Raw genomic sequence first — 13,528 nt, 5'->3', positions numbered from 1 at the left:
TCTCTCCACTTTTTTAAAGACTAAAACTATATTAACATGGGTCAAAAGGGAGATCGAATGTAAAATAAGATTGGTCTTGATATCAATGTATATACAAACATAGGATGAATCAGACTTTCCCAGTCTCTGTATTCATGATTTCCCGCAGGATATGCATGTAGTCACAATGAAGCAGGCATATTGTCAGCCCTCCTGTATAATCAGTGCATAAAAGTTGATCCTGAGCTTTGTGGAACATAAAATAAAACGTAGCTAGACACTGGAGACACTTCCAGAGTCACTAAATTCATGCACAGTGCCACATTCACTGTATTTATATGGTTTCTAATCCTCTACTGTCACTTGACTCCTTTCTGGCTAAAGGCCGTCTCACCAGAGCTACATCAGTTAGGATTCCACTGGTATTTACTGACACAAGAGAGACGCCACAGAAGGCATATACAAAGTCACTATATTGACATGTGTGATGACACATGACTCCCTGGGGAGGGCTTCCCAACCACATTTGAATTTAAAGCTTTTTCAGTTTTGCGGGATTCTTTATGTCAAGAAAACTTAGAAACAGGTAAAAGTATCCCCACACTCAATACAGCTGCACGGTAACTGTCCTACATGAAATCATTGAAGAAACATGAGCTCTTCATTTTTTTTGCAACTTTTATTGATTTAAAATTTTATAGAAACTCGCCATGTGTTCCTGTGGATCTGTCTTGCTTCAACTGTTTGAACGGAACAGATCCGGAGACTCACTACCTCCATTCGACCACTCTCCAGTTTCCTTTCCTGACGTAATGTTCTGGGCGAACTTCTTGATTAACCCCTATTATTGGGACCAGTTGACACTTTTGTGTGTGGTGACCTCCAAACCAACCAGTCAAAAGGTCTCAGATCCATGAAAATTATTCTACTGAAGCTGAGGCCAGAGTCAATCTTCTGATCAACCTGCATGTGCGGGCCTCTGGGCTTCTTTTTCAACCACAATGATGCGGCCTTGGAAGGCAAGAGGCACTTCTTCGGCAAGCTGGCAAAGGAGAAGCGTGAGGGAGTTGAACATCTCTTAAAGCAGCAAAACCAGCGTGGTGGCCAGGCCTTCTTCCAGGAGGTGCAGAAGCCGTGGGAAGATGAGTGGGGTAGAACCTGGACACCATGGAAGCTGCGCTGGCCCTGGAGAAGACCCTCAATCAGGCCCTTCTGGGCCTGCATATGTGGGATCCACTCACACTGACCCCCATCTCTGTGACTTTCTGGAAAACCACTTCCTAGATGAGGAGGTGAAACTCAAGATGGGAGACCACCTAACCAACCTCCGCAGGCTGGCCAGCTCCCAGAGTGGGCTGGGCAAGTATCTTCTGGAGAGGCTCACCCTCAAACCCGACTAGGAACTGCGGTGAGCCACCTGAGGGGCCCTCTGCCTCACAGTTGGCCTTTGCCCCGCTACCTGAACCTGCCAGGCCAGGCACAGTGGCACCGCCCAGGAGTCCCTCCCCTAAGCTGGTGACCAAATAGAAACGATAAAGCTACCTTTTGCAGCTAAAATGTTTTGTTTTTTAACAAAAGTAAATTGGTTTTCCATTCAACAATTCATACATTGATGCAGTCCCCAGGATGTACCAGCATTCTTTCCACTTCCGCCCTCCCTGTTTTTCCATTATTATTCAAGCTTCTTTCCTGTCCCTCCCTGCTTACAAGTTTCTATCCATAAGAAAATGCTGACCTTACGATTTCGTACAGTTGGATGTTTTAAGGAGTGCATCTCTCTCAGATGTTGTTCTTCCCCCTCCAAGCCTACATGTCACTTGGCAGAAACCTGAGTCAGAGGAGAGAGCACAGTTCCAAGAGTGAAGAGTCGTTAACGGCCAGAGTCTTGGGATTCCACCAGTCTCTGTCAGACCAGAAAGCCTGGTCTATATATTTTTTCTAACGATCTCTTCATTTTCAATTTTAAAAAAGCATGTTCACAACACACTTAAGAATCTCACGCAGCAATGGTTTGTTGCTCTTTGTGAAACAGCCAATGTTACAAAACAAAACATTTAAATGCTAAAGCTTTTAAAAATTAGTCCTCTGGAATTTCTGTCACTAATCACCAGCTACTTAACCTGTGCTTCCTAAGAGTAAACATTTTAGGATTGTAATGAGTATCTACCTCAAACACACTTTTCTGAAATGCAGTTAAAAACAGTATCAGAGAAATAAAAATGTTTAAGAACAACTTATTTGGCATTTAAGGGTTAACATGTTTTGCTTTTTTCTTTCTCTAATCTGAGTTAATAGTAAGAGTAGGATTCACCATGTTGTACTTTGTAAACCTCATCCTAACAAACTAATGAGGAAAGCAGAGAGCTTGCTTTTCTTGCAGAAGGGCTCAGCCATTCTCAGTACTAGAGACTATTTAAAGATCAGATCACTCAAATCAGCTGGTTAGTTTGGTTCCTGATCTGCTTTAAAGGTAATTTTACCATTGAATTCTCTATTTCTCATTTGCCATATTTCCCTAGAAAACTAATAACTAGTTTGAATAAAATGTAAACAGAGCGTAGAATGGGCCAAAGATGGTTTAAATCTTATAGCCCATGCTTTCAAATAGTCCATTTACATTATAGCTGTGAGTTACAATTTAACCATATTAAGTAGATGCAAAAAAATTGAAAATTTAAAGAAACTTTTTGGGCCAGGATATTTAGGTAGTTATTATGCATTTATCTCCTCCACAAACTTATGATGTCTCTCCTTGGGTGTTATAGTATGGAAGACGTGCCATTCAATTCCATTTAATGATGTTCCAATGAAAGGTTTTGCCTGTTTCCATGCTTTTGTGAAACCAAATTTTCATTTTTCATACCAACTATAGAGAACATTTTTTCCTGTAGGATCATGGTCACAGTCACTGCTAACATAGAAAGGCAGTGGGCATCGGTGTTATTCATTATGTAGTACTGGTGGACCTCTGTCATCCTTGACAAATGAAGCAGCTTTCCTTCCATTCTTGTGAACATAATCTTTGCTCATTTTCTCCAAAGCTTCTACTTCAGCTGAGAAATCAGCTTCATTATCTGCTGAGATGTTTAAGCCTGAAACAGCATTAAAGAGTTCTCATTCACTGAGAACTTCCATAACACCTCCTTTCTGGAAAAACTGGAAGACATTCCTACATTCCCAGAACAGGGATTACAGGCCGTGAGGTTGGTACTACAGACTGACTGACATCAATCAACCAGACCTTTCCAGCATGCCACAGCATGTTATACCCATTGATGTCAGTATGGACCAGTGCACACTCATACAACTGCTGCATCATATCAAGAGTTTCATAGTGTGCATAGTTAAATTCATCACTACTGAGCTTTACTTCTTTTAATGAAGAGAAACTTTGATCGTGGCCAATAAAAGACATAACTGAAATGTGTTTCTTGAGCATGACAACTGTTGGACAAGGAATTCCAATGTTCTACATTCTTGAGAGATAGTGCACTTCTTTTTCTGCCCACATGTGGATAATCTTACGTGGATTTAGTTTACTCACGCAGTCTAAATCTTTAATGATCCGTAATATATTTTTCAAGATTCTTGAACTCAATAAGTGTTGTTTTAAATACCTTGATAGCATATTCTGTAGGTACAACTTTACTATCATCCTTTTCATCTTCCATGCTCCCTCTACATGCATGAAAGACAAGAGATTCCTTTCCTGTAATAATACAGCCAGTGATTGTCTCCAATACTCCAGAGTTGACCATTTTATACATAAGTAAACGTGCCTTAGGATCAACTGCTTTTTCAGTAGAATGCTCTTTTTGTTCATGCAAAGCCTGGTCTATTTTATGATTTTGGATTTTGTTCCACTTTGTTCTCCCACTTTACTCAGGACAGTCTTTTGCGATCCCTTTCAGAGTAATTAGCAGTGGTAGATGGCCACGATTTAGTTCTTCTGGTCTGAGATACATGGAGGCTGAGGTTGACTGTGGTCCATTTTTCCTCTGGACTAATTGTTTCCATATGTCTTCCAATATTTTAAGAGTGCTGCTTGGAGTCATACATGATATGAGGGAAACAATACAGAAAAAGGATGAAATGATAGAGGAGATAAAGGCCATACACCAAGGGGAAATACAGGAGTTTAGGGAGGAGATAACAAAAACCAGTAGCAGAAACATGGACCCCGAGAACTGACTGGAGGAAGCAAAGAACCACATCAGTGACTTGGAGGACAGCCAAGCAGACTTTAACAAACATGAACAAAAATCTAATGAGATCATTAGAGAAGCTGAAGAAAACCCAAGAGCTATGTCGGATGCTATGAAGTGGCACAACATCAGAATTTTGATCATTAGAGAAGCTGAAGAAAACCCAAGAGCTATGTCGGATGCTATGAAGTGGCACAACATCAGAATTATTGGCATACCAGAGGAAGACACAACAAAGAAATCATCTGCAATAATAGTGAGTTCTTGGAGGAAAATTTCCCAGCTTAATAAATGAAAAAGAGGCAAGCATTCAGGAGGCTGAAAGGACACCAGTTAGACTGAATCCCAAGAAGTCACCAAGGCACATAATATTCAAACTATCCAACTCTGAGGAAAGGGAGAAAATCATGAGAGTAGCTAGGGAAAAACAAGCAATCACTTATAAAGGTTCCCAAATAAGAATATGCACACACCTATCAGCAGAAACTATGAGGAAGAGGAGAGAGTGGAGTAACATGTTCCAAAAATTGAAGGAAAACAAAACAAACCCAAGAATACTCTACCCAGCCAAATTACCGATCCAGATAGATGGAGAAGTAACAGTCATCTGAGACAAGGGAAAGCTCAAAGAATACGTTAGAAGAAATGCAGCCCTACCAAAGATTCTTGCCAACCCAGTATGGGCAGAACACTCACCAAGCATATATAAGAGACCGCCACATAGAACAACCTCACCCAGAGGGCAATAAAGAGATAACAGATCCCAAGATAGCACTGGAGTAAGGATGGAAAGCATTCAAGAATGATACACACAAACACATGCACAACACACTAATGAGAAAGAAAATTAGGAAAACTGCCAACACAAAAGGTATAAAATGACATCACAGAGTCTGCAGATGGAGATAATAATCTTGAATATCAATGGCCTGAACTCAGGCATTAAAAGACTGAGACTAGCAGACTGGCTTAGAACACACAGGCCATCAATCTGCTGCCTACAGGAGACACATGTCAAGGCTACAGACAAAAATAGGCTGAGAATGGTATACCAAGCAAACAAAAATTCAAAAAAAAAAAAGCAGGGGTTGCAATCCTAATCTCGTATAAAATTGACCTCAAAGTGCAAACCATAGAAAGAGAAGGAGGGACACTATATGATGCTCAAGGAAATGGTAGGTGAAGTATTGTAAACATATCTTCCCCGAATGAGAGACCGGCTGAATATGTCAACCAAACACTCCATAAGATTAAAATAGAAATCACAGACTCGACAATTATAGTGGGTGAATACAACACACTACTCTCTGAGAAAGATAAATCACAGGGTATGAAACTCAACAGGAGGCTAGAGAACTAACCATCACAATTAGACAATTTGACCCAATAGATATTTACAGAGCTTTTCATACAAATCCCAAAAAAATCACATTGTTTTCAGGTTCACAAGACACATATTCGAAGACAGATCACATGCTGGGGCATAAGGCAAATCTACATAAATTTAAGCACATTGAAATAATACAGACCTCTCTCTCCATAAGGCTGGAAATCAACAAAAGGAAGACGAAAAAAAACAAGAGCAAACAATTGGAGGATGAATAAATCTCTGCTGCAAAAAGAATGTGTAATTGCGCAGATCAGAGATGAAACTAAGAAATTTCTAGAAACCAACGAGAATGAGCACATGATGTCCCAAAACTTATGGGACACAGCAAGGCAGTCATCAGAGGAAGTTTCATAGCAAAACACACACACCTGAGAAAGGAAGAGAGACTCATGATTGATATGCCGGCACAAAATTCACAACAACTATAGCAGAGTCAGCAGGACAACCCTACTAATAGCAAAAGAAAAGAAATTATAAAAATCAGGGCTGAGATTCAGGAGAGGGAAAATAAAAAAACTATGGAAAAAATTAATACTGCTAAAAGTTGGTTCTTTGAAAGGATAAACAGAATTGATAGACCACTGGCAAACCTAACCAATGAAAGGAGGGAACAAACCTCAATAGCAAGAATAAGGGATGAAAGAGGGGTAATTGCAACGAACCCTAATGAAATCAAAAGGATAGTCACATAATACTATGAAGGATTGAAATCCAATGAATTCTTCAATTTGGAAGATATGGAAAAATTCTTGGAAAACCAATTCCTCCCTAGGCTATCCTCGGTGGATGTCAAGAATCTCAACAGACCTACAGCAATAGAAGAAATAGAAAAGGTTATCAAGGGATTACCAACAAAAAAATCCCCTGGACCAGATAGCTTCACTGGAGAATTCTACCAAGCATTTAGGGAAGAACTAACACCAATCCTACACAAACTTTTCCAGAACATTGAAAAAGATGGCCAACTCCCGAACTCCTTCTATCAAGCTAGTATCTCTGATACCAAAACCGGGCAAGGATCCCACAAGAATTGAGAACTACAGACCAATATCCCTAATGAACATCTATGCAAAAATCCTTAACAAAATACTAGCCAACAGAATACAAATGTATATAAAACAAATAATTCACCATAACAAAGTGGGATTCATACCAGGGATGCAGGGATGGTTCAACATACGAAAGACCATTAGTATCATTCGCTACATTGACATGAAAAACTGTAAGAATCACATGATACCATTAATAGAAGCAGAAAAAGCATTTGATAACATCCAGTACCCATTTCTGTTTAAACCGCTTGACAAGATAGGAATGGAAGGAAAATTCCTCAAGACAATACAAGCTGTATATGAAAAACCAACAGCCAATGTGGTAGTCAATAGAGAAAAGACTAATACAATTCCACTGAAAAAGGGGACCAGCCAACGATGACCATGGTCCCCACTATTATTTAATATCGTGCTGGAGGTTTTGGTTAATAGCATAAGGCAAAGAAAAGATATCAAAGTTATTCTCTGGGGAAGGAAGAGGTGAAACTTTTGTTATTTGCAGATGATATGATTTTATATATGGAAAATCCCAAAAGTTCCACGAGGGGAATACCGGAAGCAATAGAGGAGTTTGGCAGAGTGGCAGGATACAAGGTCAACAAACAGAAGTCCATTGGACTGTTATACACATCGGATAAAACCACAAAAGAGGAGATCAAAAAGGTGGTACCCTTCAAAATAGCCAAGCACATATTGAAATATCTAGGGATATACCTGACTAAAAGAAAATATATGGGGAAAACAATGGAACACTATTACAAGAAACCCAGAGTGACCTCAACAAATGGAAGAATATCCCATGCACCGCTTCTGGCTAAAAGCTTTACCTGACTCACACCATACATAAGGTTTTTTCTCCAGCATGGGATCGCTGATGAAGAATGAGGCTACTCTTCCAGGTAAAGGCTTTTCCACATTCACCACATACATGGGGTTTCTCTCCAGTATGAGTTCGCTGATGAACAGTGAGGTTTGTCTTTCTGTTAAAAGCCTTTCCACATTCATCACATACATAGGGTTTCTCTCCAGTATGAGTTCGCTGATGAACAGTGAGGTTTGTCTTGTAGGTAAAGGCTTTTCCACATTCATCACATATTTAGGGTTTCTCTCCAGTATGAGTTTGCTGATGAACAGTGAGGTGTGTCTTTCTGTTAAAAGCCTTTCCACATTCATCACATACATAGGGTTTCTCTCCAGTATGAGTTCGCTGATGAACAGTGAGGTTTGTCTTGTAGGTAAAGGCTTTTCCACATTCATCACATATATAGGGTTTCTCTCCAGTATGAGTTCGCTGATGAACAGTGAGGTTTGTCTTTCTGTTAAAAGCCTTTCCACATTCATCACATACATAGGGTTTCTCTCCAGTATGAGTTCGCTGATGAACAGTGAGGTTTGTCTTCCAGGTAAAGGCTTTTCCACATTCACCACAGACATGGGGTTTCTTTCCTGTGTGAAATATCTGATGTGCTCTCAGGCATCGCATCTGCCTGAAAACTTTGCCACATTCACCACATACATAGGGTTTCTCTGCAGTATGAGTTTGCTGATGAGCAGTGACATCACTGTTCCTGTTAAAGCCTTTCCCACCTTCACTGCATACACAGGGGGTACCTGCCACATGAGTTTTCTGAAGCTCCTTGAGGTATGATTTACTGTGACAAGTTTTGACACATTGCAAGCATGTATATGGCTTTTGTCCTTTATGTGCGGTTTGATATTGTGCAGTGAGTTTGAATACTTTCTTGAATTCTTGCCCACACTGACCGCATTCATAGATCTTATCTAGAATATGAATGAACTGATGCTCACAGAGGAAAGACTCCTTGAAGAGGGTTTTCCTACATTTATCACCTATGAGTGATTTCTTAATTTTGTGCGATTCTTGATGCTGAATGCATTGTGACTTCATGCTACTGGAGTTTTCACATTCAGGGAATTTCATTTCAGTACAAAATTGCTCTTCTTCAATATTGAGAAAAGTTTTCTCGTCTTCATTGAAAACAACTGACTTCTTTATTTTGCTGCTACTGTTCTGATTTAATGCCAAAATGATCAAATCTGATTTTTCAATTTTATCATGTAAGCCTAATATCTCATAATTTGCCTTTACAGGAAAATTACTTTTGTGTTGATAAAGAATATTTTCAAATGTATTAAATTTATAGCATCGTTCAGTTCTCTCCACACTTCTTTCATGTTGCGAGTGCTCAACCAAATGATCATCAACTTTCTGAGTCTCTATAAAAAAAACAGAACATAGAAACTCCATCATATTGATTTACAATGGACCCCTTAAAACATGCATTGATACAAGGTAGATCTTTAGTGACAAACTGCTTATATAAATGTAAATAAAATACTATGCTTCATGTTTCTTGCCCATTGGTACAAACACAATTGTGTAAACAATCCAAATGGTAAATGCAGTTACTGTAGAAAACATGCAAAAAATGTGAATACAGGCAAGACACTGAGACCCATAGACCACAAGGTGGTAAGGCCTTCTAATTTCAGATGCTAGAGGTCAGATGTATTCATTCCATCAATCTTTACTGAAAGACAACTAGGTACTAGACAAATTGGAAACGTGTAAAATGCAGAATGTTCAACTTGGGAGAACACAATTTTACAGGTATATATGAGAGGTACTATGTTACACAAACATAATCCTTATGTTTATGTGAAGCCTACGTCTAGCTTATAAAACTCATCTTCAAGTGTTTTCCTGTGGTGGTGTGCAGGTTGCTGTGTTGGAAGCAATGTCACCAGTATTTCAAATACCTGCAGGATCACACATGGTGCACAGGTCTTAGTGGAATTTCCAGAAGTACAGACTGGGAGAAAGAACTGGTGATTAACTTCTAGAACATGAGCCCTTCAGGTTTAATGGCACTGAAATAACACTTTAGAAGTACTAACTTCCCAAAGTACAGTCTACAGTAATGATGCGAATGGAGTAACGCTTTGGGGACCTTCAGTGGGTGACATGGCATGAGTGAAAATGAGAAAAAATAGCTGCCTGCAAACATGCACTAACAATTGGACGACAGAATGCATGAAACACTATCAAGAAAAATTGCAAATTGTAAAAACGAAATGTTTAAAATTGATAGTGTATGTACTATTGGACTTTAAGCACTAGCTATTTTTAGATTACCAAGTGGTTTATGAGGCTGAGATTTACCAATTAAAAACTGGTGTCATATTCACCATCAATAAAGTATATTGCAAGATCTTTCCTGAAGTACAATGTTGCCAGTGGTGGGTTAATTTTCATATGCCTACAAGTGAGAACAATGACTACAACTGTTATTTCATTTTTGTACCAACTCTTAAAGCAGACATTAACTGTGGGATCCAGCCTCACAGTTAAATGGGTCCGTAGAAGTAGCATGTGAAATTAAGGAAGATAAAGCAGATAGCAAAAACAGGGTACAGCGTCCTCATCTCCAATGCTGATAAATGATCGAGGTGAGTTAGTAGGGAGTTTATGTAGTAGTGAGACATGAAAGTCTTCAGCAGCCAAATACACAACAGAATGGGCAAAGTATGAATCTGGAATATCCTGATCCTTTTAGAACACTTCATGATAAATATCAGGCTGTGAAATTGAGGACCAGGAAGAGCCCATTTGCAGATAAATTCTCTATTGTCTGGAATAAAAAGCCTGAAGGTGGATTAGAGAAGCATCCCAGTCATATTGTCCTAATGAAAATTCATCCCCATCATTCTCACAATATTCTCCCATTGTAATGATACCTCATAAGACCATATGGCTAATATCTAATAGCCACCAGTTTTATCTAGAGGAGCAGACACTCTGTTATTGTTCTCCCCACTCAGGGGACAAGATACTCGCCTCTAACTGCCCTCAGCAGTGGTGTTAAGTTACTCAATCAAGGAACTCAGGGACCTCCACGGTAAAGACTCTGCCACCTCGTTATGTAGGTAAGTCTCTCTGTGTTTGCTGAGGGGTGGGGGTAGGTTTGCAAGCCTCGAGATTATATAAAGTGGTGAAAGAATACATTCTCTCAATCCAGCTCAGACCTGACATCATGGAAGAGGTGACTGCCTAAAGACTTTTCTCTCCCTTTTTATTTCTGCCCCTCAGTTACACAACCATCTCTTAGGACCCATCCAGAAGGCATATAAGAGACAAAGGAATAGTTGACTCTTTGATAGCAACAAAGAGAGCCTGATTCCTCTTAAAGCTAGACATCTTTTAGCTGAGGAGAGAAAGTCACATGCCTGTAGGAGACAGTTTTATACTAGCATCTTAATGGAGGGCAGCATAGAGAGAACTGTTTCTATCTGGAGATTCTGGAGTTTCAACTTTATCTATATCCTCTAGACTCTGGATGATTTCCTTTACCATTAACACTGGTCTTCCAAGCCCTGTGGTCAGGAGTATTGAGATGAGGCTGCTTACACTTTTATTCGGGTTCTGTTTCCCACAATTAAGAAATTGAAGGGTGGGGGTGGAAGGAGAAAAAGGGGAGACGATATCAAGGAGTTCTAGAAGAAAAAAAAATGTTTTAAAACTGATTGTGGTAGCAATTTTGTAATGCTGGTTGATGTGATTGAACTAATGTTATCTGTAAGAGTTCACAAAACAATAATTTAAAAAAATCTATATTGAAAATTTCACCTAAGTTTTATAGCCTGAAATTGATCGACCATGCAATCATGTACACTGATGAATGTGAAATTTCAAAAAAGTATCAGTAGTTGAAAAATGTGGTGTGAGTGATAGAAATGACACTCAAAATTAACAATAAAATTTTGAGAAACTAATGATGAATTCATAGCAAATTCCTTATTAAACATCAAAATTAAAAACTATATATATGAACTTTTCTGAATGGACTACAGAAAAATCAGATTAACCACATCTGTGGAAAGAAATGATGAAGAAGCTAATCAGTCAAAACTAGGCCTGGGATCAACTGTGGAACAGATCATCAAATGCTCAAATCCAAGTTGAATCTGAAGAAAAGTTCAAAGAACTCAACAATAGCTAAAATATCTACCTCAATTGAGTTTAGAGATAATATAAAAAATAATCTTGAGGAATAAAATACTGATGACTAAAGACTAATAACTGAGACCAGATGAGTTGTGGGATTACAACAAAGACATCATACATACGGAAACCAAAAAGCTACTCAAAAGACAGAAACAAAAGAGCAGTACTGACTATACCGTGCATGTTTGAATATCACCAAAACTTCAATGTTGAAAATAGAGCCAGAAGAGTTCTTTAAAAGCAGCAAGGTCATCTTTCCCATTTTGGACGTGTTAGGAAGGGGTGGGCCTAAAGAAGGCATACTGCATAGTAAGGAATATACATCAGGTAAGTGTTTAGTGAAAAATCCAAGGATGCACGATGTTAAAAATGTCCTTTCCACTTACAAAATTATCAGAGGAGCAGACAACTTCAAAGAAAATCCTATAGGTGGAAAAAAAATTGAAGGTACAGTGCTAAACGATATTCTAAACTGATAACAATTGTCTTGCTGGGAAGATGATGTTAGATATCTGAAAATTAACAGAAGTCATAAACTTGTTTCACTAAAAGGAGTAAAATATAGAGAAACATGTCTGTTAAGTAATTCCCACACAGAAGGCAAATTGACCATCAGTATTAGAAAATAGAAAGAACTTATATCACCCAGAATGAAGAAAACTTTAAAGGGTTAGGGGACCAAATGAGAAAATGGACACCAAAACCTTTGTAGAAACTCCAAGGGATGAAGCTAAGGATGCACAATGGAGACCCGCTTATGGTGGGAGCTCAAGATCCAAGGTGGGGTGAGATACTACAAAGGGAAAACCATTCTTACTCAATAGGGGAAGAGTGTTCTGTATTTGGACAACAGTTACAAATTGAAAGTTCTCTGTATGGAGAGAGGCGTATAAGACGGACTTTCATAGTAAGGTAGAAGAACATAAAATAGGAAAAGGTATGAGAATCTTCAAGAAAGAAAATTATGGAACCAAATATACAATAGTAAAAATCAAATAATTGGAAATCTAATCTCAGAAGAGCTAGAGGAGTTCTTCTCTCAACTTCCACTAAAATTGGGCTATCACATTTGAACAAGTACACACTTTTAGGCATTATCCGACACCTATCATAGCTGTGAGGCCTTCTACCAGTTGAATCAACCACCCTGGCCAATTCTCCTTAAGGTATTTTGACCACACACATGAAAAAGTGTACTGTAGCTTGTTTCTAATACAGATCACAGTTCTCTTTGTTTCAATTGAGAGAAAGTTTCTGGGATGACAACTAGATAACCTGTTCATGAGAACTTACAGAATCAGACAGACCATCATTAACCTAAGGTTTGTAAAGCGTGCAGGATGTTGTATTTCTAGGACAAAAATGTTCAAAGGAACAAAGTAAATAGTGTTTTCTCAAGGGTAGAAGAATGTATCCACTAACTTAGGACCAGAGAATGCAACAAGAATCTACCTCGTTGAGAACACCACAGACACTGCAAAGATTTTAACACATACGATAGGAAAAACCAATGACTTTAGAATGCTCCTCACCAATGGAAACCAGGTTGTGAAAGTTCTCCAATATCACATCCTGATATAATGTCTTCTGAGCAGGGTTCAGGAGCAGCCATTCCTCCCAGGTGAACTTTACAGCCACATCGTTGAATGTCAGTGATTCCTGTAGTCAGAGAAGTCTAGTTAATTACCATATATACTCGTGTATAAGCCAAGTTTTTAAGCACAAAAAAATGTACTGAAAAAATGGGGTTCGGCTTATACACGAGTCAGTGGTAGTATTAGTAATGCAATGGATGGCAGTGAAGACTGCGCTTTGTGTGAAAATGACAGCAGTGATGGTGATGACAGCAATATCAATGAGGACAGCGTCCATGATG

At 38.9% G+C, this 13,528-nt stretch overlaps 2 pseudogenes; both read right to left on the bottom strand.

Moving 5' to 3' along the window:
- Positions 1-2,919: 2,919 nt before the first annotated feature.
- On the bottom strand, positions 2,920-6,859 carry LOC142424073 (serine/threonine-protein kinase RIO3 pseudogene; annotated as a pseudogene).
- Positions 6,860-7,403: 544 nt separating this feature from the next.
- Positions 7,404-13,528, bottom strand: part of LOC142424072 (uncharacterized) — a 783,158-nt pseudogene continuing 777,033 nt past the window's right edge.

This window comes from Tenrec ecaudatus, chromosome 13 (genome assembly GCF_050624435.1).
Source record: "Tenrec ecaudatus isolate mTenEca1 chromosome 13, mTenEca1.hap1, whole genome shotgun sequence".
In the NCBI taxonomy this organism is placed as follows: Eukaryota; Metazoa; Chordata; class Mammalia; order Afrosoricida; family Tenrecidae; genus Tenrec; species Tenrec ecaudatus.
This window is presented reverse-complemented; position numbering and strand designations above follow the sequence as displayed.